Below are 26,795 nucleotides of genomic sequence, written 5' to 3'. Positions count from 1 at the left end.
CTAATGAAAACCCTGTTGATTAAAAAGAAACTTTATATTTGTCATATTGTTCTATGTGAGAGCAAAGAATGAATTAATTAGAGCCAAAGGTACTGGAATCAACATACAACAAGCACCTAGAATAATCTGCTTAAACCTTCACAGATGCTCCAATTTCATCTATCCAGAAATTCTCTCCTAGACTGAAGATCGGTGAAAGTTGCTGGAGGAAATGACATTTAAGCTAAGACTGAAAAATAAATTCAAGTTCTCCAGATTTAGGGAGCAATTTGTGTAAAGTCTGTGAATGGAGAAACAAATGCAGTCCGCTTGAGGCTGAAGGACTAAGGTGGACTCTCGTTTGAAAAGGTTACAGTCGACTAAATTGAAAAGCCACTTGAAGCCTACTTAGATTTTACTCAATCACTGGCATAGGAGGCAGTAGTTTTTATAAGTTTGGAAAGAAAGAAATATTTACATTGTTTTTGAGCACAACCAGAGTTAGAAAGGAGATTGCACAGAAAAACTGTGCTGACAGACAGTCAAAACCATAGGACTACAATATAGAGGCTTTAAGTCAGAAAAGATGAAACAGTTGTTGACAGCCTAACAAAAACATGACCTCCCTGGCTGGTTTTGCCATTGTAGAAGGATGTTGTTCTCCCCAGAATCTCTACTGAGTCAAATAATTTAGATTCACCCATATTCAGTGTTGACAAATGGTTTTCTAAGAGAGAAACTAGAAGAAAACATGAGTTTCATAGTTGTTTGTGGGTAGTTCTTCATGTCACTTTTTTCCATATATTTATATGGCTAGACTCAAAAGCTGCTCAAAATATTGTACTGTCAATAGAAATATTTTATAGAGTCTATTATTGGTGGAAAGTGTGGGCTAACAGAAATAATTCTCAGGGTTTTGTCCTGGTTTTGTGCTCAGGGATTACACTGGGCAGTACTCAGGGGACTTCCTGTAGAACCACTCATGGAAACCCCATCAACCTTGCACAGGGCAAGCATCTTAAACCCAGTCTGTTAGTTTTTATCTCTACAAAAAGAAATATTGATGGTCCATAAAAATATAAAGACTACAGTTGTATTTCACACCAGAGCTGTGTCTTCTGCTAACTAATGAGCCAAAGATCACACCCTTACTTTACATTATAAAATCCATCCATGTTGTTTTAGAACAATATTTTACCAGATCAAGAGAAAGAGTATAACTACTAAGATTCTTATCTTGCATTTGGGGCTGATTTTTGTTCTATACCTGAAATCACATAGGATCCTCCCAGCACTGCCCTGAGCACTGTATGTATGGTAATAACCCTTCACACCATGAAAATAATAGCTCTTTGCACAAAGATAAGCCAATAAATAAACACACAAATAAAATAAGCTAATAGGCATTTATGTACTTGAGACCTTTAGAACTATATGAAAGACACATAGATTTAACTGTGAACATTTGGACTTCCAGACTTTAGTCAACCCTTGCTGATACCATAGGTATTGAGTGAATCATCAAACTTTACTACTTGATAATAACCATAATTTTTTGAAAATCATTGTGTCTGTGCTGGAATTCTATTCACTCCTATTCAACTAGAGATCCTAAAGATCTATTTTCTTAACTTACGAAGTAATGGACATTAATAAATCAAGTGAATCTTTTTACTTTCTAGAAACTCCTGCTTTCTAAATTGCCATTTTTCCCTAAGGAGCAAGACTTCTAATTGAGCCAAGTTCCCAGATGTATTTTATGTCTTGTAATTATTTTAAAACATATGGCAATATAAAGTTATGCCTCTTCAGTGTATTTTTATGTATTCTTGTCATCTTACAGGTTCAAGTAGCATTCACTGTTTGAAACCATTTGGTTCCTTTGTTCAAATGCATTCCTTCAGTAAAGGAGAACTTAGGTTTATAAAAAAATATGTGAATCTTGAGAGAATATATTAGGTAGAGTGTTTGCCATGCACATGACCCCTGGGTTCAATCCTTGGCATGCCATATGGTCCACTAAGCTCTTCCAAGGATGATTCCTGAGTTCAGAGCCAGAAGTGAACCCTTAGTGAACATCTAGTGAACCACTAGATGTGGTCTTTCAAAAACAAACAAAATAACATATTGTTAGCAGTTGATGTATGTTCAATATATTTACTGTTAAAAATTATTATAAAACTTAATAATATATACCTATATACATACCAAAATAAAAATATACATATACTAATAGTCATCAGTCATGTTTAAGATGCAAACAAAGACACCGATTTTGGTAATGTCTCCATAGCAAGGATATATAATTTTGTATACAAACACATACACACTCATACCTGATCAAGGTCCAAATTTATTCATTTCAGATCCTTAATTTTCACAAAACTTTAGCAAAATCTTGAATTATACCCTTACAATATTGCCAGTGCTAAACTATATTTGAGACCTCATCTTCAACCACATCTGTGTCATAAATGTAAGTAGCAAAAAAGATTATTTTCTAGGCCACTACAAGAAATTTTTGTTTCATTTATCCCTTCGTTTGGGAATTAAAAGCTCATTTGGTTATGGTTCCTGCTGATGCTGTTTTGAAAACTCTCCAGGACAGTGGGAGAGTTTTCCACACCTAAATAAATTCACAGAACATAATCTAAATCACAAATAAGTAGAGCAGGCTTTTGAATTCCCAATGTTTTTCTTCTTTCCTTGATAAGGATATATACAATCTTATAATAACATCCCCTGCAAAGTATAACATTCTATTCATTTTGTTTACCAAACCTACATTGAACAATCTCTTGAGGATGACTTCAAAAACACAACAGTAATAGTTAGTGTCCCCCAGAAAATAGAGTTAACATACATTCACTGCTGGTAGGAATATTTTATGGTTTAGTCTCTGTGGGAATGGCATGGAAAATCTTCAATAATCTTAGAATTATGCTGCTATATGACCCAGAATACCACTTTGAAATATTTATCCCAGGGCTTAAAAATATTCATTTAACAGGACAGATGCACATCATTATTTATTGCTTCAATGAGTACTTTTGCTAAGTTATAGACTCAACATAGATGTCCAGCAATAGATGGATGGATTATGAAGATGGGGTACATATATACAGTGGAAGACATGCAGTTTCAACCGATAATAAAATAATTTTGATACATGCAATTTGATACATCCTAGTTGTCACTAGAAATTGTCATGTTTATTCAAGTAAGCCTAAAGAAGAAAGACAAACACAGAAGAAAGACAAACTCATATCTGTGGTATATAAAATAATTATATTAGGAAATGTAGTAAAGGTGGAATGCTGAGATCACCCTTAACCCCAGATTGACAAAGAAAAAGTACAAAGAAAATAAATCAAGGATGAAATAAAGATGAAAATGGGGGCTGGAGTGATAGCGCAGCACTAGGGCCTTTGCCTTGTGCACAGCTGACCCAGGAAGGACCTGTGTTCTATCCCCTGCATCCCATATGGTCCCCAAGCCAGGAGTGATTTCTGAGAGCATAGCCAAGAATCACCCCTAAGTGTCACCAAGTGTGACTAAAAAAAAAAAGAGAGAGATGAAAAATAATGTGAGAACAGAGGTCTGGCTTCAAATACATTGGCGATGTGGAAGAGTGGTCCTGTGTTACATCCAAAGCAGATTCAACAACCCTGAAAACATGACATCTAAACAGAAAACATCAAAACCTTAGAGTACATGCCAAAGTGACAGGCAAGGGGTAGAGAAGGCTGTTTGAGTGGTGGTGGGGCATGACTGAATATGGGAACACTGATGATAGGAATTGACATGGTTGTGGGATTAGTGTTCAAAATACTATATGCCAAGATATTAAATTATCAAAAAATCTATAAACTGTGGTACTTTAATTAATTTTTAAAAGATAATGGAGTTAATCATAATGGTTAAAATAAAAATAAATTATGGTGAGATTTACACTCACAAACAATTGCAAAAAATTCAATGTCAAGGCAGGTTCCCCAGAGACTGTCATTTAAGTGCAGTGTCAGCATCCAGAGAGGCATCATTACCTAAGGAGGTTCCACTCAGTTAAAGCTGTTGTCTTTGAAGTATTAAGCTCAGTGTCGAACTAATAGTATCTCCTACATTTTGGTGGTCAGGCTGTGATTCTCTTGACAAAAATACTAAGAAGCCCAAGGAGGACAAAAGACAAAGGGATGAGAAAATTGATCTGGGTCAATAAATGATAGTCATTCACTATTATAACAACTATTGATTTTGACTTTATCTATAAAAATAGAAACCTATTTCAATAGTGATAAATTATATCTTTAATAGTGTGAAATGAAGCTAGTATATATATGATAAGAAAATAATAGCTAAAAGTATACAAAATAACATTAAAATTGCTTTAAATACATGATAATTATGGTATCTAATTGATCTGATTATTTAGTAAGTTCCCAAGTTTTTATATAAATGTATCTGCAATATTTTGTCTTATATAGTCCTCACTAAACTCCAAAATTCTCCATTAGAATCTATTTCTTGTACATCCATGTATAGAAAAATTTCATGACTTCATCTCTCCTGATGGCTGCATAGTATTCCATTGTGTATATGTACCACAGTTTCTTTAGCCATTCGTCTGTTGAAGGGCATCTTGGTTGTTTCCAGAGTCTGGCTATTGTAAATAGCGCTGCAATGAATATAGGAGTAAGGAAGGGATTTTTGTATTGTATTTTTGTGTTCCTCGGGTATATTCCTAGGAGTGGTATAGCTGGATCGTATGGAAGCTCAATTTCCAGTTTGTGAAGGAATCTCCATATCGCTTTCCATAAAGGTTGTACTAGACAGCATTCCCACCAGCAGTGAAAAAGAGTTCCTTTCTCTCCACATCCCCGCCAGCACTGCTTGTTTTCCTTTTTTGTGATGTACATGGAATCTATTATGCTGAGTGAAGTAAGTCAGAGGGAGAGAGAAAGACGCAGAATGGTTTCACTCATCTATGGGCTTTAAGAAAAATGAAAGACATTTTTAACAGTATCTCAGAGGCAAGAGAGATGAGGGCTGGTAGGTACAGCTCAAGACATGAAGCTCATCACACAGAGTGATGAGTGCAGTTGGAGAGATGACTACACTGAAAACTATCATAACAGTGTGAATGAATGAGTGAAGTAGAAAGCCTGTCTCGAGTACAGGTGTAGGGGGGTGGGGAGGAGGGAGATCTTGGAAATTGGTGGTGGGAATGTTGCACTGGTGAAGGGGGGTGTTCTTTACATGACTGTAATCATACAACTATAATCATGTTTGTAATCACGGTGTTTAAATAAAGATAATTAAAAAAAATCTCCAGACAACAACAGAAGATGGAAAAAAATCTCAAAATAAATGAACAGAAGATGGAAAAAAAAAAGAATCTATTTCTGTTGATCTCTTAGATACCCAAGTTACCTAAGAAATGTATTTTCTAATCATATTTTTAGGAAGTAGAAATCCATCATATTTAAAAGGTTTCACTTAAGCTAAATATTAAAATTAAAAACTGTATTACCAGAGTTAAAACAAACTAAAACTAACCTTATGTGTTGCACACTGGCACTGAACCAGTCAAAAGCTATAAATATTTGTGAATATATAATTGAAAATACATATTTTCACACACATTTTGCTTTGAGCATCTTCAAAATAAATAAAATGGGGCTGATTATCATTTTACAGATTGGGCTATTAAACAGTATTGAAGCTAAATTTTTCTACCCAAGAGGAACACAGCCAATGAGCACCACAATTGAGGAGTCTGCATGTCCTGGATTGGAAGCAGTCATACCCATGTGCCCATTTCAGATTTTTCACATAGCTATCACTCTATTATTGCTTCTCCACAGATAATTACACTATAATTGCATGTTTCAAATTACATTTTTGTGTATCTGCCCAATATTTCTCCTGTTCAATTTGTGTATGAACAGCCTTAAAGAATTATGCAAATATCTTGTTTAGGTTCCCTCTATTGCAAATTGCTTTTTAATTCACTTAATTATAAAGGGCATTTGTCTCTTCTAATAGTCAGCTATCAGGTTTAAGTATGCAGGCAAAGACTTTGATCTTTGGCAATGCTTCTATGGCATAAATGATTTTATACTTTAATTGATTTGTATGTATGCTGTGCCCTATAGTAAGCATGTGCATCTGTATGTTCCACTGTATCTACTTCTAGGACAAATCATTTAATTAAAAGGGTATTACCTAGAACCAATAACAGAAATTCATATCTACCTTACCTTTCTCATACTGAAAATAAAATGTCTCTATTTTCTTCAATGTATACATTTCAGATATTTTCCTTTATCCAAAATAGCTAACTGGTCCCTTCACCAGCACCGACTTAAATCAACTTTTAAATCAAATAACTAATTTGACAGACATGAAAGTTGTAATAAATAAAAATTGAATGGCTGGAGCTATAGCACAGCAGGGAGCATGTTTTCATTGCACATAGCTTACCCTGCTTTGGTCTCAGACATCCAATAAGTTTCCTTGAGCACAGAGCCAGGATTAAGCCCAGAGTGCTGCCAAGTGTGGTTCAGAAATAAATAAATAAATAAATAAACAAACAGATTTTATTAAACAATATTTAATTCAATTTCTAGAAATAAAATATATACAGAGGCCAGAGCATTTACCTTGCCTACAGCTAACCCAGGATGGACCTGGGTTCAATCCTCAGCATCCCATATGGTCCCCAAATTAGCATGTAACTAGGAATAACCCCTGAGCTTCTCCAGTGTGGCACCAAAATCAAAATAAAATAAAATATATGCAAATTTTTTACCTATAGTACAAAATAGTGGTATTCGTTTGAAGTTTAATTCAAGCATTGCTTTCCTTGTACAATTAGTTTTAGATGTTGAAAATTTTCTGTATGGTGTTAAAAAATAAAAAAAACTTATTTATTATTTCAAATTTTATATTGTTGTAAATAATATTATTAAATGTGAATTAAATTTTTCTGTTTTAACTTTTATTTTTTATTTTAATTTATAATTTACTTTTTTATTTTAGGTCACACCAGGTATGCTTAGGTCCTACTCCAGACTTTAAGCTTAGGTATCACTCCTAGCAGTGCTTATGGGACCATACAGAATGTTGGGTATCAACTAGATGAGCTATGTGCAAGGCAAAGAGCTTGACTGTTATCCATTCTATTTGGATTCAATTTTTAATTTACATTTTTTTATTTTATAGGACCCTCCAGCCTGATGGAGTTATAGGGGGTCACTACAATAACACTTGTTAGTACTTCAGAGTGTAGTTGTTTCCAGTCACCATTTTGTTTTCTTTTCGTTTTTCTTGTTTTGTTTTGGTGTAACACCCAGAAATACTCAAAGGCTACTCTGAGCTCAAGGCTATGGGTTTAATCCCTACAGTACTCACAAAAACTATGCAAAGTGAGAGCATGAATCAAGGAGTCGTGCATCTATTTTGATCTCTTAAATATTGTTTACAGATGTCTGATGATCTAAGAATAACATATTTTTACTTCAATGTATATATTGCTAGTTATATCATTCATCTCTAAATAAATAAGAAGTTTGAGGAAGTACAAAAGACTTTTAAGTAATTTCTCATAGCAAATTATAGTTTTTAAAGTTATTTTTTAAAATTATTTTAATGTAAATTTTGCTTTTGGTACTTTTAAATGACAATAATAATAGAGACTTAATTTTAACGGCTAACTCTAGAAATCTTTTTTTATTAATATCTTTATTTAAACACCTTGATTACAAATATGATTGTAGTTGGTTTTCAGTCATTTAAAGAACATGCCCCCCTTCACCGGTGCAACATGTCCCAAATATCCCTCCTCCCCACCCCACCCCCACCTGTACTCTAGACAGGCTTTCCACTTCCCTCATTCATTCACATTGTTATGATAGTTCTCAATGCAGTCATTTCTCTAACTTCACTCATCACTCTTTGTGGTGAGCTTCATGTCGTGAGCTGGACCTTCCAGCCCTCCTCTCTTTGTCTCGAAGATTATTGCAAAAATGTCTTTTATTTTTTCTTAAAACCCATAGATGAGCGAAACTATTTTGTGTCTGTCTCTCTCCCTCTGACTTATTTCACTCAGCATAATTGATTCCATGTACATTCATGTAGAAGAAAATTTCATGACTTCATCTCTCCTGACGGTTGCATCATATTCCATTGTGTATATGTACCACAGTTTCTTTAGCCATTCATTTGTTGAAGGGCATCTTTATTGTTTCCAGAATCATGCTATTGTAAAGAGTGTGTCAATGAATATAGGTGTTAGTAAGGGATATTTGTATTCCATTTTTGTATTCCTAGAGTATATACCTAGGAGTGGTATAGCTAGATCATCTGGGAGCTCAATTTCCAGTTTTTGGAGGAATCTCCATATCGCTTTCCGTAAAGGTTGGACTAGACCACAATCCCACCAGCAGTGTTAAGAGTTTCTTTCTCTCCACATCCGTGCCAGCAGTGCTTGTTCTCATTCTTTGTGATGTGTGCCAGTCACTGTAGCATGAGATGGTAGTTCATAGTTGTTTTGATTTGCATCTCCCTAATGATTAGTGATGTGGAGCATCTTTTCATGTGCCATTTGGCCATTTGTATTTCTTCTTTATCAAAGTGTCTGTTCATTTCTTCTCCTCATTTTTTGATGGGGTTGGATTTTTTTTTTGCTTGTAAAGTTCTGTCAGTGCCTTCTATATTTTGTATATTAGCACCTTATCTAATGGATATTGGGTGAATAGTTTCTCCCACTCAGTGGGTGGCTCTTGTATCCTGGGCACTGTTTCCTTTTTAACTCTTGAAATATTACTGAATCTTTTTGGGGCCTGAAAGAAAAGTAGGTAGAGTTCTGTTTTGCATGCTATCTAGATTTGATCCTGGGCATCCCAAATGCTCCTAAACGCTGCCAAAAGTAATCCTTGAGTGTAGAGACAGACTAAGACCTGAACACCTCTGAGTGTGGCCTAAAAAAAAAACAAACAAAAATAAGTTTATACGTCCTTATTAACTTTTTATATTTAGTATAATTAAAGAACAAGCATAAAAATTTTCTTATTTATACTTTAAACGAGTTACAGATTTGTAATCATTAATAAATTTTATTTTAATACATAAATTCAATGTTTTTCATCTTTGAAAGATTATCTGTAAATTTGTTTTGGACTTAATGTCACATTGCATCTAGTAATTATTATTTATTATAATAAATGTTTTGCCTCAAGGAGCTCACAATGAAGTTAACACATATCATAAGGAATAATAAGACAACATAAAATAATATTATTTAATAGTAAAGATTTTCACTGTAATTGTTCACATATCATATCTTGTGGTCATCTTAACGTCTCCTCTTTGGATGCTAGAGAATAGGAACTAGAGTCAAACGTTTACTTAAAAGTGTAAATTCTTTCTTATATAATGATAGTTTTTATAGATAGTTACCCTAAGAACAAATACTAATGGCAAACTATAAAACAAGAGCTACAATATGTTTCTGCTCCAAAACACATATCTAGTAGCAAGAGAAAAAGTTGATTATATCTCACAGAACTATCCATATGTCCTTCTGGCATTTCTAGGCTAAAGAAGTATTGAATGAAATGACCAATAAACTAATAAAATAAAATCTGTAGAAAATGTTAGCTCAAAATATTGACTGATGAAAATTTTATAATCAGGGCTATAAATTGACATGTGATATAATCTTCAACATTAAATAGCAGTAGTTCAGGACCAAAAGGACTCAATATGTTAACTCTAGGCATATTTTGTTTACTAAATCAGCCAAATTCAACACATGTTGGAGACTCTTTAATAGATGAATATTCAGCTGTATGTTCTGACATCCAAGTTGGCATCTCTAAAAGTCAAGATACAGCACAGAAAGAAAGACTAGAGGATCCATTTTTCTTCATTTTATGAAAGATGTTTAATGGTCTTGATGTGAATCCAGCTCTGAAATGTCATTGGCACAAAATACAGAAAATTATCAAGGATCTTTTTGCCAAAGTCACATGGAAACAGAAGCTATTTTACAGATTTAAAAAATGTAAACAGTATGCTTAATGACCCCAAGGATCTGTGTGACATTGGCAACAAAATGTTGATATAAAACAATAATGTAAAAATAACATGAATATTAAACCACAGGTTCTTTCTGTCTTGATTTGCAGTACACTTATAAAACCATTTTGGGGTGGGGAAATATAAAACTTACAAAGCAAGAAAAAGTGTTCTATAAAAAATGGCGTGGCTCATTGAAATACAAAAGAAAAAAAAGCTGGAAGTTACAGCTCACCTCATGAAGCTCACTTCAAACAGGGATGAGTTTAGTTAGAAAAATAACTACGTTTTGAACTATCCTAATAATGAGAATGTACGAGGGAAATAGAAAGCCTGTCTAGAGTACAGGCTGGGGTTGGGTGGGGAGGAGGGAGATTTGGGACATTGGTGATGGGAATGTTGCCCTGGTGTTGGGTGGTGTTCTTTACATGACTGAAACCCAAATACAATCATGTATGTAATAAAGTTGGTTAAATAAAAAAAAAAGAAAAAAAGTAATATAAGTCATAATTAAAATTTTGGTGTGAGCAACTGTTTCATAGAGAGCTAATTATAGATATAAATCTGTATTTTGAACATAGCAAGACTTGTCCTCCATATAATTTTGTAAACATCTTTTTAAAGCTATGTGATTATTTTTACTCAACAGTATAATCAGAAAATGATATAGGTGTTATATATTGGTTTATATTGTATAAAATTTGATATAAATAAATAAATAGTTTTAAGTTATAGTGGGACACGGAGGGGAATAAGAACAGAGTAAGTGGTAAGAAGGTGACTCGAAATAATGTTAAAAAAGTGGACTCTGGTTTAGGGTGATATTTTCAAACATTTCGTGCATGAAACCCTGTAATTAGCATTGTAAGTCATGATGCATCAAATTAAAAAACTATAGACATAAAAATAATAATTAGGTAAATTTTATTAGGAGAGGGTTAAAATAATTTACATGACATAGCAACATAAATTTCATTAACAGATAAAGTATTTCTAAGAATATTTAAATAAAAATCTATGGAAGATTTTACTTCAGTGCTTACTTGACTAAACATACAGCTACAATTGAAAAAAAAATACCTTGAAATAAAAGCAATTGCTATACAAAAAAAATAGAATTGCTCCCTTTCACAGAAAACTCTACTTTTATGACAAATATTTTAGCTATGGACAAGCACAAAGTGTCCTTTTGAGAATGGGGTACTATCACATTCTTTATGCTAAAGCAGTAAGAGTAAAGCAAAACTTATGCAAGTTTCAATCATCTTCTAGAACCTCTGAATCCTTCAATTCAAACAAAATACAGACAAAATTTAAGAAGTAAAATACCCCATAATTAAATATTTGTTACCAACATTACAAAGTTTTCGTGGTGGAGTTTTGGGTATTTTTCACACCCTCTTGGCACAAGTCCTACTTATCAACCACGCTTTGTTTCTTTAAAGCAGTGACATCTACCTGTCCATAAAAATGGAACCTTGGATTATATTTCCATGAACTGCCATGAAATATAGAGAAACCCGGCAGTCTTAAAACCCAGCAGTCTTAAAAGCATATTTGTGAACACCTATCAGAATATTTTTGTGTTATATGGAGTTCTGTGATGAATATATCAGACTCAAAATGAAATCTAGAACCACTGTGATTTCTACAGTTCATGTTTTACTTCCTATTATTCAGAATAGTAATGTTTTCAATTGAAAACCTTTATGGGTAGCTTAACCATAAATTCAGACCTATATTAGTGATTGCAATATACAAAAATGAGGATAAATAACTGTTTAAAATGCTTTTCTTTGAAGGCACATCATGTGTGAATTATGATAAACAATTCAGCATTGGTGTTAACAAATGATATGGGTTGATAATATTCTACAGAATTTAAAAACTTATCTTTATACATCAAATGTTAAAAACAGAAAACATCCATTATGTATAGCAAACACATGTGGGCTCTTTATTCAATTTCTGGTTGAAGTCAATTGTTTGCTTTGGTGGTGTTTGATATTATAAAAGACATCAGAGAACACTCCTTTTCCCATGGATATCTAATGTCATTTATTTATTGTATTATATATGTATGTTTCCAAGAATAATTTTTAAGAAAATACTAATTCAAAAATATACTATTCTAAACTCTAGTATATAATAATTGTAAATCTAGAAAGTTTTAATAATATGAGTCTCTGTTGAAAAATATACTATAAAATTGATTTCAAATCATCCAACCATAGCATTTTGAAGTATAACCTGTTTGTAAAGTTTGAATTACAATTTCAATTTCTAATTATTATTTCTGATTTATATATATTTGTGCAGATATTAGTGTTATTTTCTGTTCTCCAGAATTTTGGCTTTTATATCTGAGAATATAATATCAGTTGGAATTCTCATATTATATCTTTATGTCAGTCTATTTGATTAATATGCCAGGTTCCTTCAGTTTTGCTGTATATGTTTATTGTTTATTATTTATCACTATAAAGGAAGTGAAATAGCAAAATCACAACCACAATAAAAAATATAGTGATGAGCATGCATACATAGCCGGGCTCAGCAGACTCCACATGCCAGGTCTTCACCGTTCTTCTTTCAACTGGTATGTGGGGGGCACTGAGTGGGCTAGATAGTCAAAAGGCCCCCTGTGCTGAACACTAGTGCAGGGGTCTGAGACTCCCCCCCCAATCCAGACCGGCCTTCAGGGCAAGGCCTGGAAACTGGGTCTCTGGGGGAGGTGCAGGATGGAAATCATATCCTTCCATGGCCATAAACGAGGCTATGCGGTGGACCACCTTGCAGGGTGTCTTTTCTTACTAGTCCTTATTTTAAAAATACGGACTAGTGCATTAGCGCTTGCTTGACAAATATACTTTTTAACCATTATCCAACAATGTTCCTAATTTTAGATTGTTCCTAGGAAAAGAAATGAAATGCCCAAGATTTGGAGGATAAGATTCGAATAGATCTCTAAAGTCAGTCTATATGTGGGCATGGTTTTCTATACAGTGGTCTTCTCTCTGATTGCCAAACCTAAACCATAAACAATCCATCTATATAGTGTATATAGCTCTTCTTATATATTACTCTTCCTCCACTCTAGAATTCCCTTATACCCCGTCATCCTCCAATCCTGATCTGTTATCTTTCCTTATTTAAACCTCTTTACCCTCAGATCTTAACTTGTTAGGCACAAAGACCAACCTCCTGCCCCAACAAAGCACCACCCAGGTCCTCAATGAAAAGACACCCTCTCAGTTCGCCCCCCATCTCGTGCCTCATCAAGAAACTACAACCAACATGCCTGCTGACTCATGCTATGTGCCCCTCTAGCCCCCATGAAATCGTTGACTATTGCATGATACCAAAATCAGCTTCATAAAAACCTCCAGCTCAAGGACACTACATGATTCCATAATGCCACAAATCATTCTCAAATTCAAGACCAAGGTCTGTGAAAAAAAAGTGCCTTGGTTTTCACTCCCTACAAGAATATCTCAAAATACCTAATTGAAAGACCTATATTGCCTTTGTATGGTTAATACCTTTATAATAATGCATCTTAAGATGTGTATTCCTAATTATAAAGGTAGTCTCCTCCATCATTTGTTTTCTTCAATTACCTTTTTTTTTATTAAACTCAGTTTTATTTATTTGTATATGTATATATACATATACATACATACATACATACATATTTTCTTTATTCTCGCCAGTTTAGTGCTACTTGGTACAAAAACCAAGAAAATGTCTTGCCTAGGATAAAAGCTCAGGCCAAAAACAGACCACAGAGACTGTGTAGCCTGTTAACCTTACTCAGAATAGCACCAGCAATACAATATGACACCATACGGTTTTGTATAGGCACAGTAAAAAAAGGGGAAACCATAGACACAGAAACAAGCTTTTATCTTCTAGGGATAAGAACTCAAAATTTTTAAAGCACAGGGGTGCCTCCCATCCTGAACATGTGTCCATGATATTGAACAGTATTAGTCCAACCCTGAACCCTAGATTCCAGACGTAGAACTGATACAACTTCCTGCAACAACACCAGGAACCAAACTCCACTACAAAATTTCTAACACGGCTCTGGCGCCAACTTGCGCCAGTTCTGATATGACATCCAACAATGAAAAATGACAACTTGATCTAAGATCAGATTGTCCTATCACATCACCTAACAGTAAGTGGAAATCAGAAGTTGTATTGTCCTTTGATCTGTGCAAAAACCAAGAGCGCTAACTACAGAAAACTGTCTTTGAAAACCATTACTGGGCAGAACATACTTTGGGACCAATAAGGAAAACCCTACCAGAGGCTGTAGCCTAAGACTCGTTCAAAAATCAAGATCTCTAATTACAGAGGCCCAACTTTGACAACAGAGACTGAGAAGAACTTTTGGAACCATAATATTCTAGGCGTAGGCTTAGGATCTGAGCAAAAACAAAGAACACTTATTACAGAAGACTGAACACAACAACAATGATGGAACAGAACTTGTAGAATTATAAATACTTTATCCTAGACCTTGACCTATGACCTCAGCAAAAAACAAGATCTCTAGCTATAGTGGCCTGATTTTTTTCATCCACAACTGAGAGGAAAGTTTCCTGACACCACAAAAAAGCCCTTGGGATGTGGTAATGAGCATGTATGGAGCCAGTAGTTGTTCCCATGATGGTATGCTTCAAGGACGGAGAAACCCTGACTCTCTTAGGCCAAGGGAATTCCCTTTCTTCTCCAATACTTACATTACCTATGCAGAAAAAAAAAAGGTAGGGGAGCACCAAACCCTACCACACCAGGACTCCTTCTTTTTTGTTTTGTTTTGTTTTGTTTTGTTTTTGTTTTTATTTTCCTTCTCTTTTTACTTTCAGTTTTTTTCTTTCTTTTTCAATCTTGTGGTCTTGTGGTTATTATTTGGTAATTTTTTTTTTTTGTTGCTGGGTGCATTTTTACCTTTTAGTTTTTTTTTTTTTGGTAGTTGCTACCAAATTTTTTCTTTTCTTTTTCGTTTCCTTTTATCTCCAACAGAATCACATAACTTGAATCATTCAGCCTCATAAATTGAGGGGGGAAAGGATGATACCAGTATCAGACAGTCATATGAACATGTAGTGGAAATAAAAAAATGATAAATTTGAACACCAAACCCAAAGTCAATGACAATAGAATCGATACTCAATCTAAAACAAGCTGTAAAGTGGGGACCAGTTACACTATTATTCTGGGGGATAAAGGAGGGTGATAGGGGATGCATGCTGGGAACAGGGGTGGAGGGAGGACAACACTGGTGGTGGGAATGCCCCTCATTCATTGTCACTATGTACCTTAAATATTACTATGAAAGAGTTGTAATTCACTTTGGTCACAATAAAAATTAAAAAAATATATACATAGTGATGATTCAAAATTAAGATTCTACCAGAAAGTTTGTAACTGTATTTCATGGATATCATCAGCTTATTTTTTATAGAAAGGATTAGCTAAATTGTAGCTTAGTCTGTAGTGAAAGTGACATTAAAAACTTCAGAAGATAGTTCTAATACATGAACTGCCAAGCAAGCATACAGAAGCTGTTTTAAAAGCAAGGACTACATCCTTCAGAGTGAATAAAAGAAGTGAGTAAAATAGAAAAAATATATATTACTTCTAACTTTGTGAGGCATACAAAATAAATGTCCTCACTATTTTCTTTACCACAAGAAGCAAATGCTGATTTATGATAAAACTCCTTTTTTTGATTGGCACCTCTATGTATCATTCTCCAAGTTATGACAATATCTCCCTATTTATTGCAAGGTATTAAGAATTCCCATAAACGGTGCTAGGAGTGCTTCTGATTTAAATGCACTGTGGTCTGTCTTGTTGTTCTCCTTTAAACAGCCACACAAGTACAGAGGTGAGCTAAATTCTGGTGGAGGTTTCACTAGAAACCCCTTTAAAGCTTTTTCTTTTTTTTAAGTCTTCATCAATCTGAAGTTCAATTGCCTCCAGCACTAAGAGCAATTAAATTAAGACCATATAGCTAACAATATGACCTCTCTCTTTAGTCTATGATTACTAAAGGAGGAGATTCTTTCATTACCATCTGTCTTCTGAAAGCAGATAACATGTGACTAATTAAAAACCAAATTTAAAATCATCTTTCAAGAAAAACTAGGCTCTCTCCAAATAAACCCATTTGGTAAGTTAATGCCAGCAAATTTAACCTCAGGGCAGAAACTAACATACACATATTGACTATCAAGCCTTGGATATATTGTTCTCAATAGATCTGCATCAATTTTATGTCAGTCTTTCCTATTTAGATGCTCCCGACAGTTTGCTTAGAGTGAAACTAGCAAGACAGCAAGATCATATAACTTGCTTTATTTTACTTTTAATCCTACTACTCTCATATATTTTGTCCATAACGTAAAAGTTCTTTGTGTGAAATGTCCATGTAGACTAGTCTTGTATAATGTTTGGTAATGATTAATACAGTCTAAAAATTGGGAACAAGCAATATGAATATTTGAACATCTCCACTGTATCTGCCTTTTCTCTATTTCTATTGCAACCCATTTCTAAATTTAACAAATGCAAATTTTCATGTTTCCTTTCATAGAATTTTGACTCTTTACCAGGATTATACTCAATGGTGCACATGGGACCATGTTGTGCTTCAGATTAAATTTAGGCCCTCAATTAAGCATGCCAGGCATTTGCTCTACACATTTTGCTTTCATTCAGTAGGTAGTAGTGCAAGTTTTTTTCATCCCAGGAAAATTTGTACAGCATTCAGTGATTTTGCACTTTTCTAATAATGGCAAATGTATGGCTCTCTCATTTATCTCCACCAATAATGCCATGATAATATACATTTTCCAAATAGAATATTACTTAAAATATATATAATGGCTTACTTTCAAGCTTTTTCTCTTTTAACACATATCTCTCCAGCATGTCTCTATGTTTCTTCCCATGTTTATTTCTACTCTGGAGTAATCTCTGTTTCTTTCAAGCATTTACTTTTTCTCCTCTCATCACATCATTCTAAATAAAGTTCAATGAAAAATTTAAAAAAAACAAAGTAAAATATAAAAAATGCCTGGAGATTGTAGTTCTTGCTTTCTATTTGTAAATAAGTATATATATATATATTAGTTAGCTTTTGCTGCTTAACCATGTTGGTTCACTGAGGCATTCATAATGAACACTATCAATGAGTCACAAGAATATGTATTGCTTCAATTTGGAGGTGAAAGCTTAAAAATCAATGAATTCGAAGATTTGATTCTTTCTGAGAATATTGGGATAATATGTGTTTTATGCCCCCATTTATGCCAATGATATGACACCAATATTTCTGTCTGTTGGTTATAGATACATCAATTTGATATATACTTATTTAGTTCCATGTAAAATATAGATTCAAATATTCCCTTAGATTTATTACTATATTTTGGGGATGAAGCTGTGGCTCAAAAAGTAGGGCATTTGCCTTGCATAGGCTAACCTAGGAAGGAATGAAGTTCAATCCCCGAGAGTCCCATATGGTCCCCCAAGTCAGGAGTATGAGCATATAGCCAGGAGTAACCACTGAGCATCACCTGATGTGGCCCCAAAAGAAAAATAAAAATTTATGACTATATTTTGCTGAAGGGTTATATTCAGTAAATATTAGTGACTATACCTAAATACATTTTTGGGAGAGCTCATAGAATGATGGTGTGCCACAGATCATACCCAAGTATCCAGCAAAAGCATGAACTTCAGTTTTAGAGCAATTACTACGCCCCAACATTATCCAAAACTTGGAAAGATATAGAAGAGATCAGGAAGATGAACCTACAGTCAAGAATAGCACAAAGAGCAATCTCTCTGCCCCTAAACATTCTCTTTAAAGCAGGCAAACATCATATTGGGTTATTAAAAATGTCCCTTCCTACTCCAGTATAACCTCATCTGACCTCAGTTAATGATACTGCATTAATTACTTCCAAAGAGAGGCACATTTTGAGCTATATTTGTAGGATTTTAACATCTATACTACTTGGTCTGAGTCAGATTTTAACCGTTACTAATAGAGCATTTAAATACTTGATAACTTTCAACAACTCTCCTCCTTTCAACTCTGGGTTCTGTGATTCAGCACTTTGAGCTGATTCAACTGGACAGTTCTTGCAACCTCACATGAGCTTAGTCACTCATCAGCACTGTAATCAGTCAGAGAGACAGTCATGTTAGAAAAGCTGGCTCACTGTCAACTGAAAACTTAAACTGATGGGATCACAGGTCTTTCACATCCAACAGACAAACCAGATATTTTTTGCACAATGTCTAGGGGAGCTTTCAAGAAAGAAGAGCATCATTATGTAAAGAACTTTTGTATTCTCTGCTCAGAATTGGCACTGTGTCACATTTGGCAAAGACAAACCATGCTGTCTTCCCAAATTCAATGTGAGAGAAATAATCTCCATCTTTTGTGAAAGGAGATCCAAAATCATATTGTAAAATCCAGAAAAAGAAAAGATCAGTCAATTTTCACAAACCCTTTATCACCAAGTTCAGTACCTCACATAACGTTGTCTGTGGAACACTGTCAAGTATAGTGCATTGTAAAATATTAAAAAAGTACTGCATGCTTTTTTCAATCCATGTCTGTTACAAAAATATGAGAATTGGGGCCAGAGCAATGGTGCAGTGGTAGGACTTTTGCCTTGCAAGTGGCTAACCCAGGACGTACCATGGTTTCCCCCAAACAGGAGCCATTTCTAAGATCATAGCCAGGAGTAACCCCTGAGTATCAACAGGTGTAGCCTCTCAAAAAGGAGAATTATAAATATACTTCTGAAGCATCAACTTCTTACATAAGTTACTTGTATACTCCTTGTATAATTTTCACCTACTAACTACAAAGATAGAAATGAAAGATAAAAAAAGATAATTAGGCTAGAAGACATTGATATTAATATGTGCAAATGAAAACAAACAGGCAGAGAAAGTTAAGAAATAATCACCTAGGGCCCGGAGAGATAGCACAGCAGTGTTTGCCTTGCAAGCAGCTGATCCAGGACCAAAGGTGGTTGGTTCAAATCCCGGTGTCCCATATGGTCCCCCGTGCCTGCCAGGAGCTATTTCTGAGCAGACAGCCAATAGTAACTCCTGAGCAACGCTGGGTGTGGCCCCCAAACCAAACCAAACAAAACAAAACAAAACAAAAAAAGAAGAAATAATCACCTAGGGACAGGAATAAAGGCTCAGCGGTAGGGTGTTTGCCTTGCACACGGCTGACTCAGGATTGACTTGGTTCAATTCCCGATGTCCCATATGGTCTCTCAAGCCAGGACCAATTTCTGAGTACAAAGCCAGGAGTAATCCTGGGCATCACCTGTGGCCCAATGAAGAAGAAGAAGAAGAAGAAGAAGAAGAAGAAGAAGAAGAAGAAGAAGAAGAAGAAGAAGAAGAAGAAGAAGAAGAAGAAGAAGAAGAAGGAGAAGGAGGAGGAGGAGGAGTGGGGGAGGGGGAGGAGGAGGAGTGGGGGAGGGGGAGGAGGAGGAGGGGGACGGGGGAGGAGGGGGGGGAAGGGGGAGGAGGAGGAGGAGGGGGAGGAGGAGGAGGAGGAAAGAAGAGGAGGAGGAGGGGGGGAGGAGGAGGAGGAGGAGAAGAAGAGGAGGAGGAGGAGGAGGAGGAGGAGGAGAAGGAGGAGGAGGAGGAGAAGAAGAGGAAGGAAGGAGGAGGAGGAGAAGAAGAAGAAGAAGAAGAAGAAGAACGAGAAGAGGAGGAGGAGGAGGAGGAGGAGAGAAGAAGAAGAAGAAAGAAGAAGAAGAAGAAGAAAAGAAGAAGAAGAAGAAGAAGAAGAAGAAGAAGAAGAAGAAGAAGAAGAAAAGAAGAAGAAGAAGAAGAAGAAGAAGAAGAAGAAGAAGAAGAAGAAGAAGAAGAAGAAGAAGAAGAAGAAGAAGAAAGAAGAAGAAGTGAAAAGAGAAGAAGAAGAAGAAGAAGAAGAAGAAGAATAAGAAGAAGAAGAAGAAGAAGAAAAGAAGAAAAGAAGAAAAGAAGAAGAAGAAGAAAGAAGAAGAAGAAGAAGAAGAAGAAAAGAAGAACAAGAAGAAGAAGAAGAATAAAGAAGAAGAAGAAGAAGAAGAAGAAGAAGAAGAAGAAGAAAAGAAGAAGAAGAAGAAAAACAAAGAAAAAGAAATAATCACCTAAAAGACAGATAACTTTGTGGGGCATAACAGTTGATTTGTATAAAAAAAAAAAAAAGAAAGCTATTGTCTATTCACTCACAGTGAAATGTTAGAGAAATTTACCTTCTATAAAAAGTCTTATTTGTGAATTCTAATATAAGGAATCTGCATTATAATCCATGTATCGACACAGAACTATCCAAAGAGAACATTTGCTCTACCAGAGGAAAATCTAACATCAAAAGGAATATTACACAGCTCATAATATCATTTTATTATTTATCAAACAGATATTATTCCTATATTTTATGTTATTATTATTATTCACAAATTAATACTTTATAATATTATATCCAGGCACTTTGAGTGCAGTTGTGGTGTTTAACTTAATTTTGCTTTGAACTGAATTTTAATATTACAGTAGGTAGAGGGATGAGAGAATGACAAACGTAAGATAAACATTAGAAAAAGATACCAATGTTATATAAAATATATAACATTATAATATCTCTAGTCCCTTTACATGAATATTTCTGTTTGTACAAGTCAGTGCCTAAGATCTTTATTATCTATAAGCTAAAATGAATTAATTTTATTAAAAAGTTGATATATTTCTGAACCCAACCAACTTTACTTTCCACTACAATGAGAGCTGAAAGTTTGAACTTCAGAAATCTGCACATATAAATTAAGACACGACCAACCTATCATAATATAAAAATATATAATACCACCATACTGCTTATAATTTATTATTTATGAAATTATTTATGTATTATTTGATATATTATTTAATTATTATATTATTCAATTATTTGTGGATGAGTCCACAACAATAATAATTTAGTTTGGGGCCACATTCAAAATTTCTATAGGTTCACTCCTTGCTCTATGATCTGAGGCTAATTCATGATTATATTGAGCACATTTCGCTAAAAATTGCAATATATATTTATATGGACACATGAATTTATAGACAGCATGAACATTAAGTATTAAAGGGAAATTTCTTGTTCATTTTAATGTTATTAACTTTTGAAGGATGTCTCCTAAATAGTATTCATGAGACTTACCGCAGAAGGATGCCAGTCTTAGTGATCCTTATTTAGCCAATCAGGCTGCAAAGTCAGTGTTAGATCCAGAGGGTGTAGGGGCATTCAGTTCTATGTTTCTAGGAATTATGCAACCTCCACAATGTTTAGAAGGGCCTCTCCAATTACAAGAAGAATGATTGGGGATACCATACATGTGGAGATCAAAGTTAAACTGTAGTTGGCCACATACAAAGGAACTGCCTTCACATTGGTAATATCTTTCTGGATCATCATGAGCTCTATAATTCACTTTTACTCCTTTAATTTAATCCATGCTCATATTCCTTTCTGATGAAAGTAAAGGTTTAGGATTTATTTTGGGAAGTTGCAGTTTATTTCCGTAATATGTGTTTTGTTAATAGGCAAAATTTTTTTCTTAAAGTTGAATTTATGATGACATAGCCATGCAAAGTAAAATATTCAAATATGGCCATTATAGCAAAGTGTGAGCTACGAGACAAGAGATATGAGAGATAAGTGTGACACCAAAGTAAATGCATAGACAGTGACAAAATTTTACATTGTAGAAACCTCAAAACAAGAGTCCATATGTTCTTGGTCATCTGTAAAATGCCTCAGTTCTCAAACGTGAGGTAATTATTTATGCTTCTATATATTGCTCATATTTACCATGAGGACTGAAACTTTGGTGAGAGCAGAAAATACACATTATATTATAATATCTGAATATCTGTATAGGCATGAACAATGTTACTATTGGCTGTTATATTTTTTGAAATCGTGGCAAAGATAAATGAACTTACATACAAAAAAATTGTTGCACAGACAAAAAATAAAGAGAATACTTTGTTCTTTAGAACTGTATATTTACTCTTCATTCTTTAGTTACCAGAAAGAAACTTTATTAAGGATAGTAACTCTATAGAATTTATATAGTCTAGTGGTAATAATGCTATAACTATGTTAACCCAGAGAGAATCAGCAGGCCTGACTCCAATTTTCTTGCCTGCAAATGTGGTATTTGTAAATACCATTCACATAATTGCCAACAAGGACTACTTGAACAAACATAAAAATGTGTGCATAAAAGCAGAAAGCTATGGAAATTTTATTGTTCTACACAGTATTTGGCATAGAGTTAGTTACCTTTGAAAAAAATAAAACTAGAATATTTTCTTAAAATGTTTTTTTCATAAAATATAAAACAATGTTTGATGTCATTTTTTTCCCTATCAAGTTTATATCAGTTGGTGGTACTTCATATATCTTTTATAATATTTTAACAGAAACTCTAAATCATGCAAATTTAATTTTAGGTGTTTCTATATTTTTATATTTTTAATTGTTACTTTTCAGCTTTATTTTTATATTTTAAAATAATACCTTTATTTAAATACCATAATTACAAACATGATTGGATTGTAGTTGGGTGTCAGTCATAAAAAGAATACCCCCCCCTTCACCAGTAAGAGCTTCCCATCACCAGTACCCCCATCTCCTTCTGCCCAACCTCAAGTCTGTAAAGAGATAGGTGTTCTACATCCCTCACTCACTGACTTTGTTATGACAATTCTCAGTGTATTTATTTCTCTAAATGAACTCACCACTCTTTGTGGTGAGCTTCATATTTTGAGCTGGTCCTTCCAGCTCTCATGTCTGGGAATTATTTAAGTGTCTTTTATTTTTCTTAAATCCCATAAATGAGTGAAACTATTCTGGCATTTTTCTCCCTCCAACTTATTTCACTCAGAATAATTGAGTCCATGTACATCCATTATAGGAAAATTTTATGACTTCACCTCTTCTGAAGGCCGCATAATATTCCATTGTGCATATGTACCACAGTTTCTTTAGCCATTCATCTGTTGAAGGCTTGGTTATTTCCAGAGTCTGGCTATTATAAATAGCACTGTAATGAATATAGGTGTGAGGAAGAAATTTTTGTATTGCGTTTTTGAGTTCCTAGGGTAGGTCCCTGGATCATATGGAAGCTCAATTTCCAGTTTTTTTAAAGGAATTTTCATAATGTTTTAAGGGCTGGATTAAATGGCATTCCAGCCAGCAGTGAATGAGAGTTCCATTCTCCCCACATCCCAGACAGCACTGATTGTTCTTGTTCATTTTAATGTGTGCCAGTCTCTATGGTGTGAGATGGGCCTCAGTGTTGTTTTGATTTGTATTGCCCTGATAATTAGTGATGTGGAGCAATTTTTTATGTGCCTTTTGGACATTTGTATTTCTTCTTTGAAAAATTGTCTATTCATTTCATTTCCCCATTTTTGATGGGGTTAGATTTTTTTTCTTGTTAAGTTCTATTAGTACTTTGTATTTCTTAGATATTATCCCCTTATCTGATGTTTATTGGGTGAATAGCTTCTTCCATTCTGAAGGTGGCTTTTCTATCCTAAGCATTATTTCCTTTGAGGTACAGACGCTTCTCAGATACATTTGTGTATCTCTGCTTCAACTTTTGGGAGAGTGCTGTTTATTCCTTGAAGATGCCTTTAGTTTCAATGTCCTGAGTGTTTTACGTACTTGTTGTTCTATATATCTTATGTTTTCAGGTATAATATCAAGGTATTTAATCTATGTGTATTTGACCTTTGGGCAGGGTGTTAGATGGAGATCTGAGTTCAGCTTTTTGCAAGTGGCTCACCACTTGAAGAGGCGTTCCTTGCTCCATTTTGCATTTATTGCCCTTTATCAAAGACTAACTGATTATATATCTCGGGAGCATTCTCTGAATATTGCAAATATTATTTGCCACTCTATTCCACTGATCTGAGGATCTGTCTTTATTCCAATACCATGATGTATTAATGACTTTGTAATACAGTTTAAAGTTGAGGAAAGTGATACCTCCCATATTCCTTTTCCAAGGATTGCTCTAGCTATTCAAAGTTGTATATTGTTCCAGATGTATTTCAGGAGTGTTTGATCCACTTCTTTGAAGAATGTCATGGGTATCCTTAAAGTTATTACATTAAATCGTACAATGCCTTGAGAAATATTGCCATTTTAATGATGTTAATCCTGCCAATCGATAAGCAGGGCATATGTCTCCATTTCCGTGTGTCCTCTTTTATTTCTTGAAGCAGGGTTTTGTAGTTTTCTTTGTGTAAGTCCTTCACATCTTTAATGATATTGACTCCAAGATATTTGAGTTTGTGGGGCATTAATGTGAATGAGGTTGTTTTTTTATTATAGTAATTTCTTCTCTATTCTTTTTTTAAATAATATACCTCTCATATATATATATTTGTTTTTTTATATTTTATTTAAACATCTTTATTACATACATGATTGTGTTTGGGTTTCAGTCATGTAAAGAACACCACCCATCACCAGTGCAACATTCCCATCACCAATATCCCAAATCTCCCAGCTCCCCACCCAACCCCCACCTGTACTCTAGGCAGGCTTTCCATTTCCCTCATACATTCTCATTATTAGGACAGTTCAAAATGTAGTTATTTATCTAACTAATCTCATCACTCTTTGTGGTGAGCTTCCTGAGGTGAGCTGGAACTTCCAGCTCTTTTCTTCTCTATTCTTATTGCTGTATATGAAAGCTATTGATTTTTGCTTGTTGATTTTTTAACCACCCACCTTATTATACAAATCTATTGTTTCTAGAAGCTTTTTGGTAGAGTCTTTAGGGTTTTCTAAATATAGTCTTATGTCATCTGCAAACAGTGAGAGCTTGATTTCTTCTTTTCCTATCTGAATGCCCTTGATATCTTTTTCTTGCCTAATCGCTATGGCACAAAATCGCAGCACTATGTTGAACAGGAGCGTGAGAGGGTAGCCTTGTCTTGTAAAAGATATTAGAGGAAAAGCTTTTAGTTTATCTCCATTGAGAAATAATATTTGCCATTGTCTTGTAGTAGATGGTCTTGAGTATACTGAGAAAAGTTCCTTCCATTTCCATCTTGATGAAAGTTTTTATAAAGAATGTGTGTTGGAACTTATTAAATGCTTACTCTGACTCTCATGATATGACCATATGGTTTTTATTTTTCTTTTTGTTGATATGGTGTATTACATTGATTTACATATGTTAAACCATCTTTGCATTCCTGGAATGAATCCTACTTGGTCATGGTGTTTGATTGTCTTGATTAGCCATTGGATCCTATTTGCCAGAATTTTGCTGAGGATCTTTGCATTTGTGTCCATCACGGATCTTGGCCTGTAGTTTTCTTTTGTTTGGCAGCATCTCTGTCTGGTTTTGATATCAACGTGATTTTAGCTTCATAAAAACTATTTAGGCATGTTCCTGATTCTTCAATTTCATGAAAGAGCCTGAAGAGGATTGGTAGAAGTTCCTCTTGAAAGGTTTAAAAGAATTCATTAGAGAATCCATTTGGGCCTGGGCTTTTGTTTTTGGGAAGACTCTTGACAACCATTTTAATTTCCTAAGTAGTAATGGGTCTGTTTAGATATGCTAGATTATCTTGTTTTAAACTGTGGAAAATTACCGTATTTATTCGAGTATAACGCGCAAAATTTTCTACTAAAAAAAGAAATCAAAGCTTGGGTGCGCTTATAAACGAGGGCTGGGGTAGCGTGGTAATGGCGGCTGGTCCAAAAGGGCGCAGGCGAATGAATTGTGAGTTCGTGCTGCTCCTTTTGCCTTTTCCGGGCTGCAGCCACGCACTGGAGGCGACCTCAAGAAACATGGCCTATCTCTTGTGACATCCTGGATTTAAAGCATCATGGGAAGACATATCAAAAGAAATGATCATCAAGAGTTTTTTGAAGACAGGCATCAGCAATAAAATGGACAGCACAGAAGACAACCTGCTGTGGAATTCAGACTCAGATTAAAAGCGAAGAAACTGGAGAAACAGATGTTCCTGCCAACTGGGATACTGATGAAAAATCAACTCGAGAAGAATGGGAACAACTAGTATCTGATGATGAATCTGACTTTCAAACATTTTAAATAAATATTGTTACCGGTAATTTTATTTTGGTATTGTTTATACCAGTTTACGTTGTCAATAAATGATTTTTATCATGGCCGCACGTGTTCAACAACGTTTTTTTTTTTTGTGTGTGTGTTGTTTGTTTTTGTTTGTCAATTACAATGATTGGTGTGAAACAAAATTTTATACTGATTTTTAATCGAAAATTAGGGGTGCATGCTATACATGGGTGAGCGTTATATTCGAATAAATATGGTATAAGAGGACGTGGCATAGAGTTTCTCAAAGTAGTCTCTGATTACCTTTTGAATCTCCGCAATATCTGTGATGATTTCCTTTTTTTCATTTCTAATCCTGTTTGTTAGACTTCTCTCTCTCCATTTATTTGTGTATTTTGCTAATGGTTTATCAATATTTTTATTTTTTCAAAGAACCAAGTTTTGCTTTCGTAGATATTTCAGATTGTTTTTTTAATTTCTACTTCACTGATTTCTGCTCTAAGCTTTGTTATTTCCTTCTGCCTACCTATTTTTGGTTCCATTTGCTGATCAATTCCTAATTTTTAAAGCTGTGTCATT

Source organism: Suncus etruscus, chromosome 4, assembly GCF_024139225.1.
Source record: "Suncus etruscus isolate mSunEtr1 chromosome 4, mSunEtr1.pri.cur, whole genome shotgun sequence".
Taxonomy (NCBI): Eukaryota; Metazoa; Chordata; class Mammalia; order Eulipotyphla; family Soricidae; genus Suncus; species Suncus etruscus.
Note: the sequence above shows the minus strand (reverse complement) of the source record.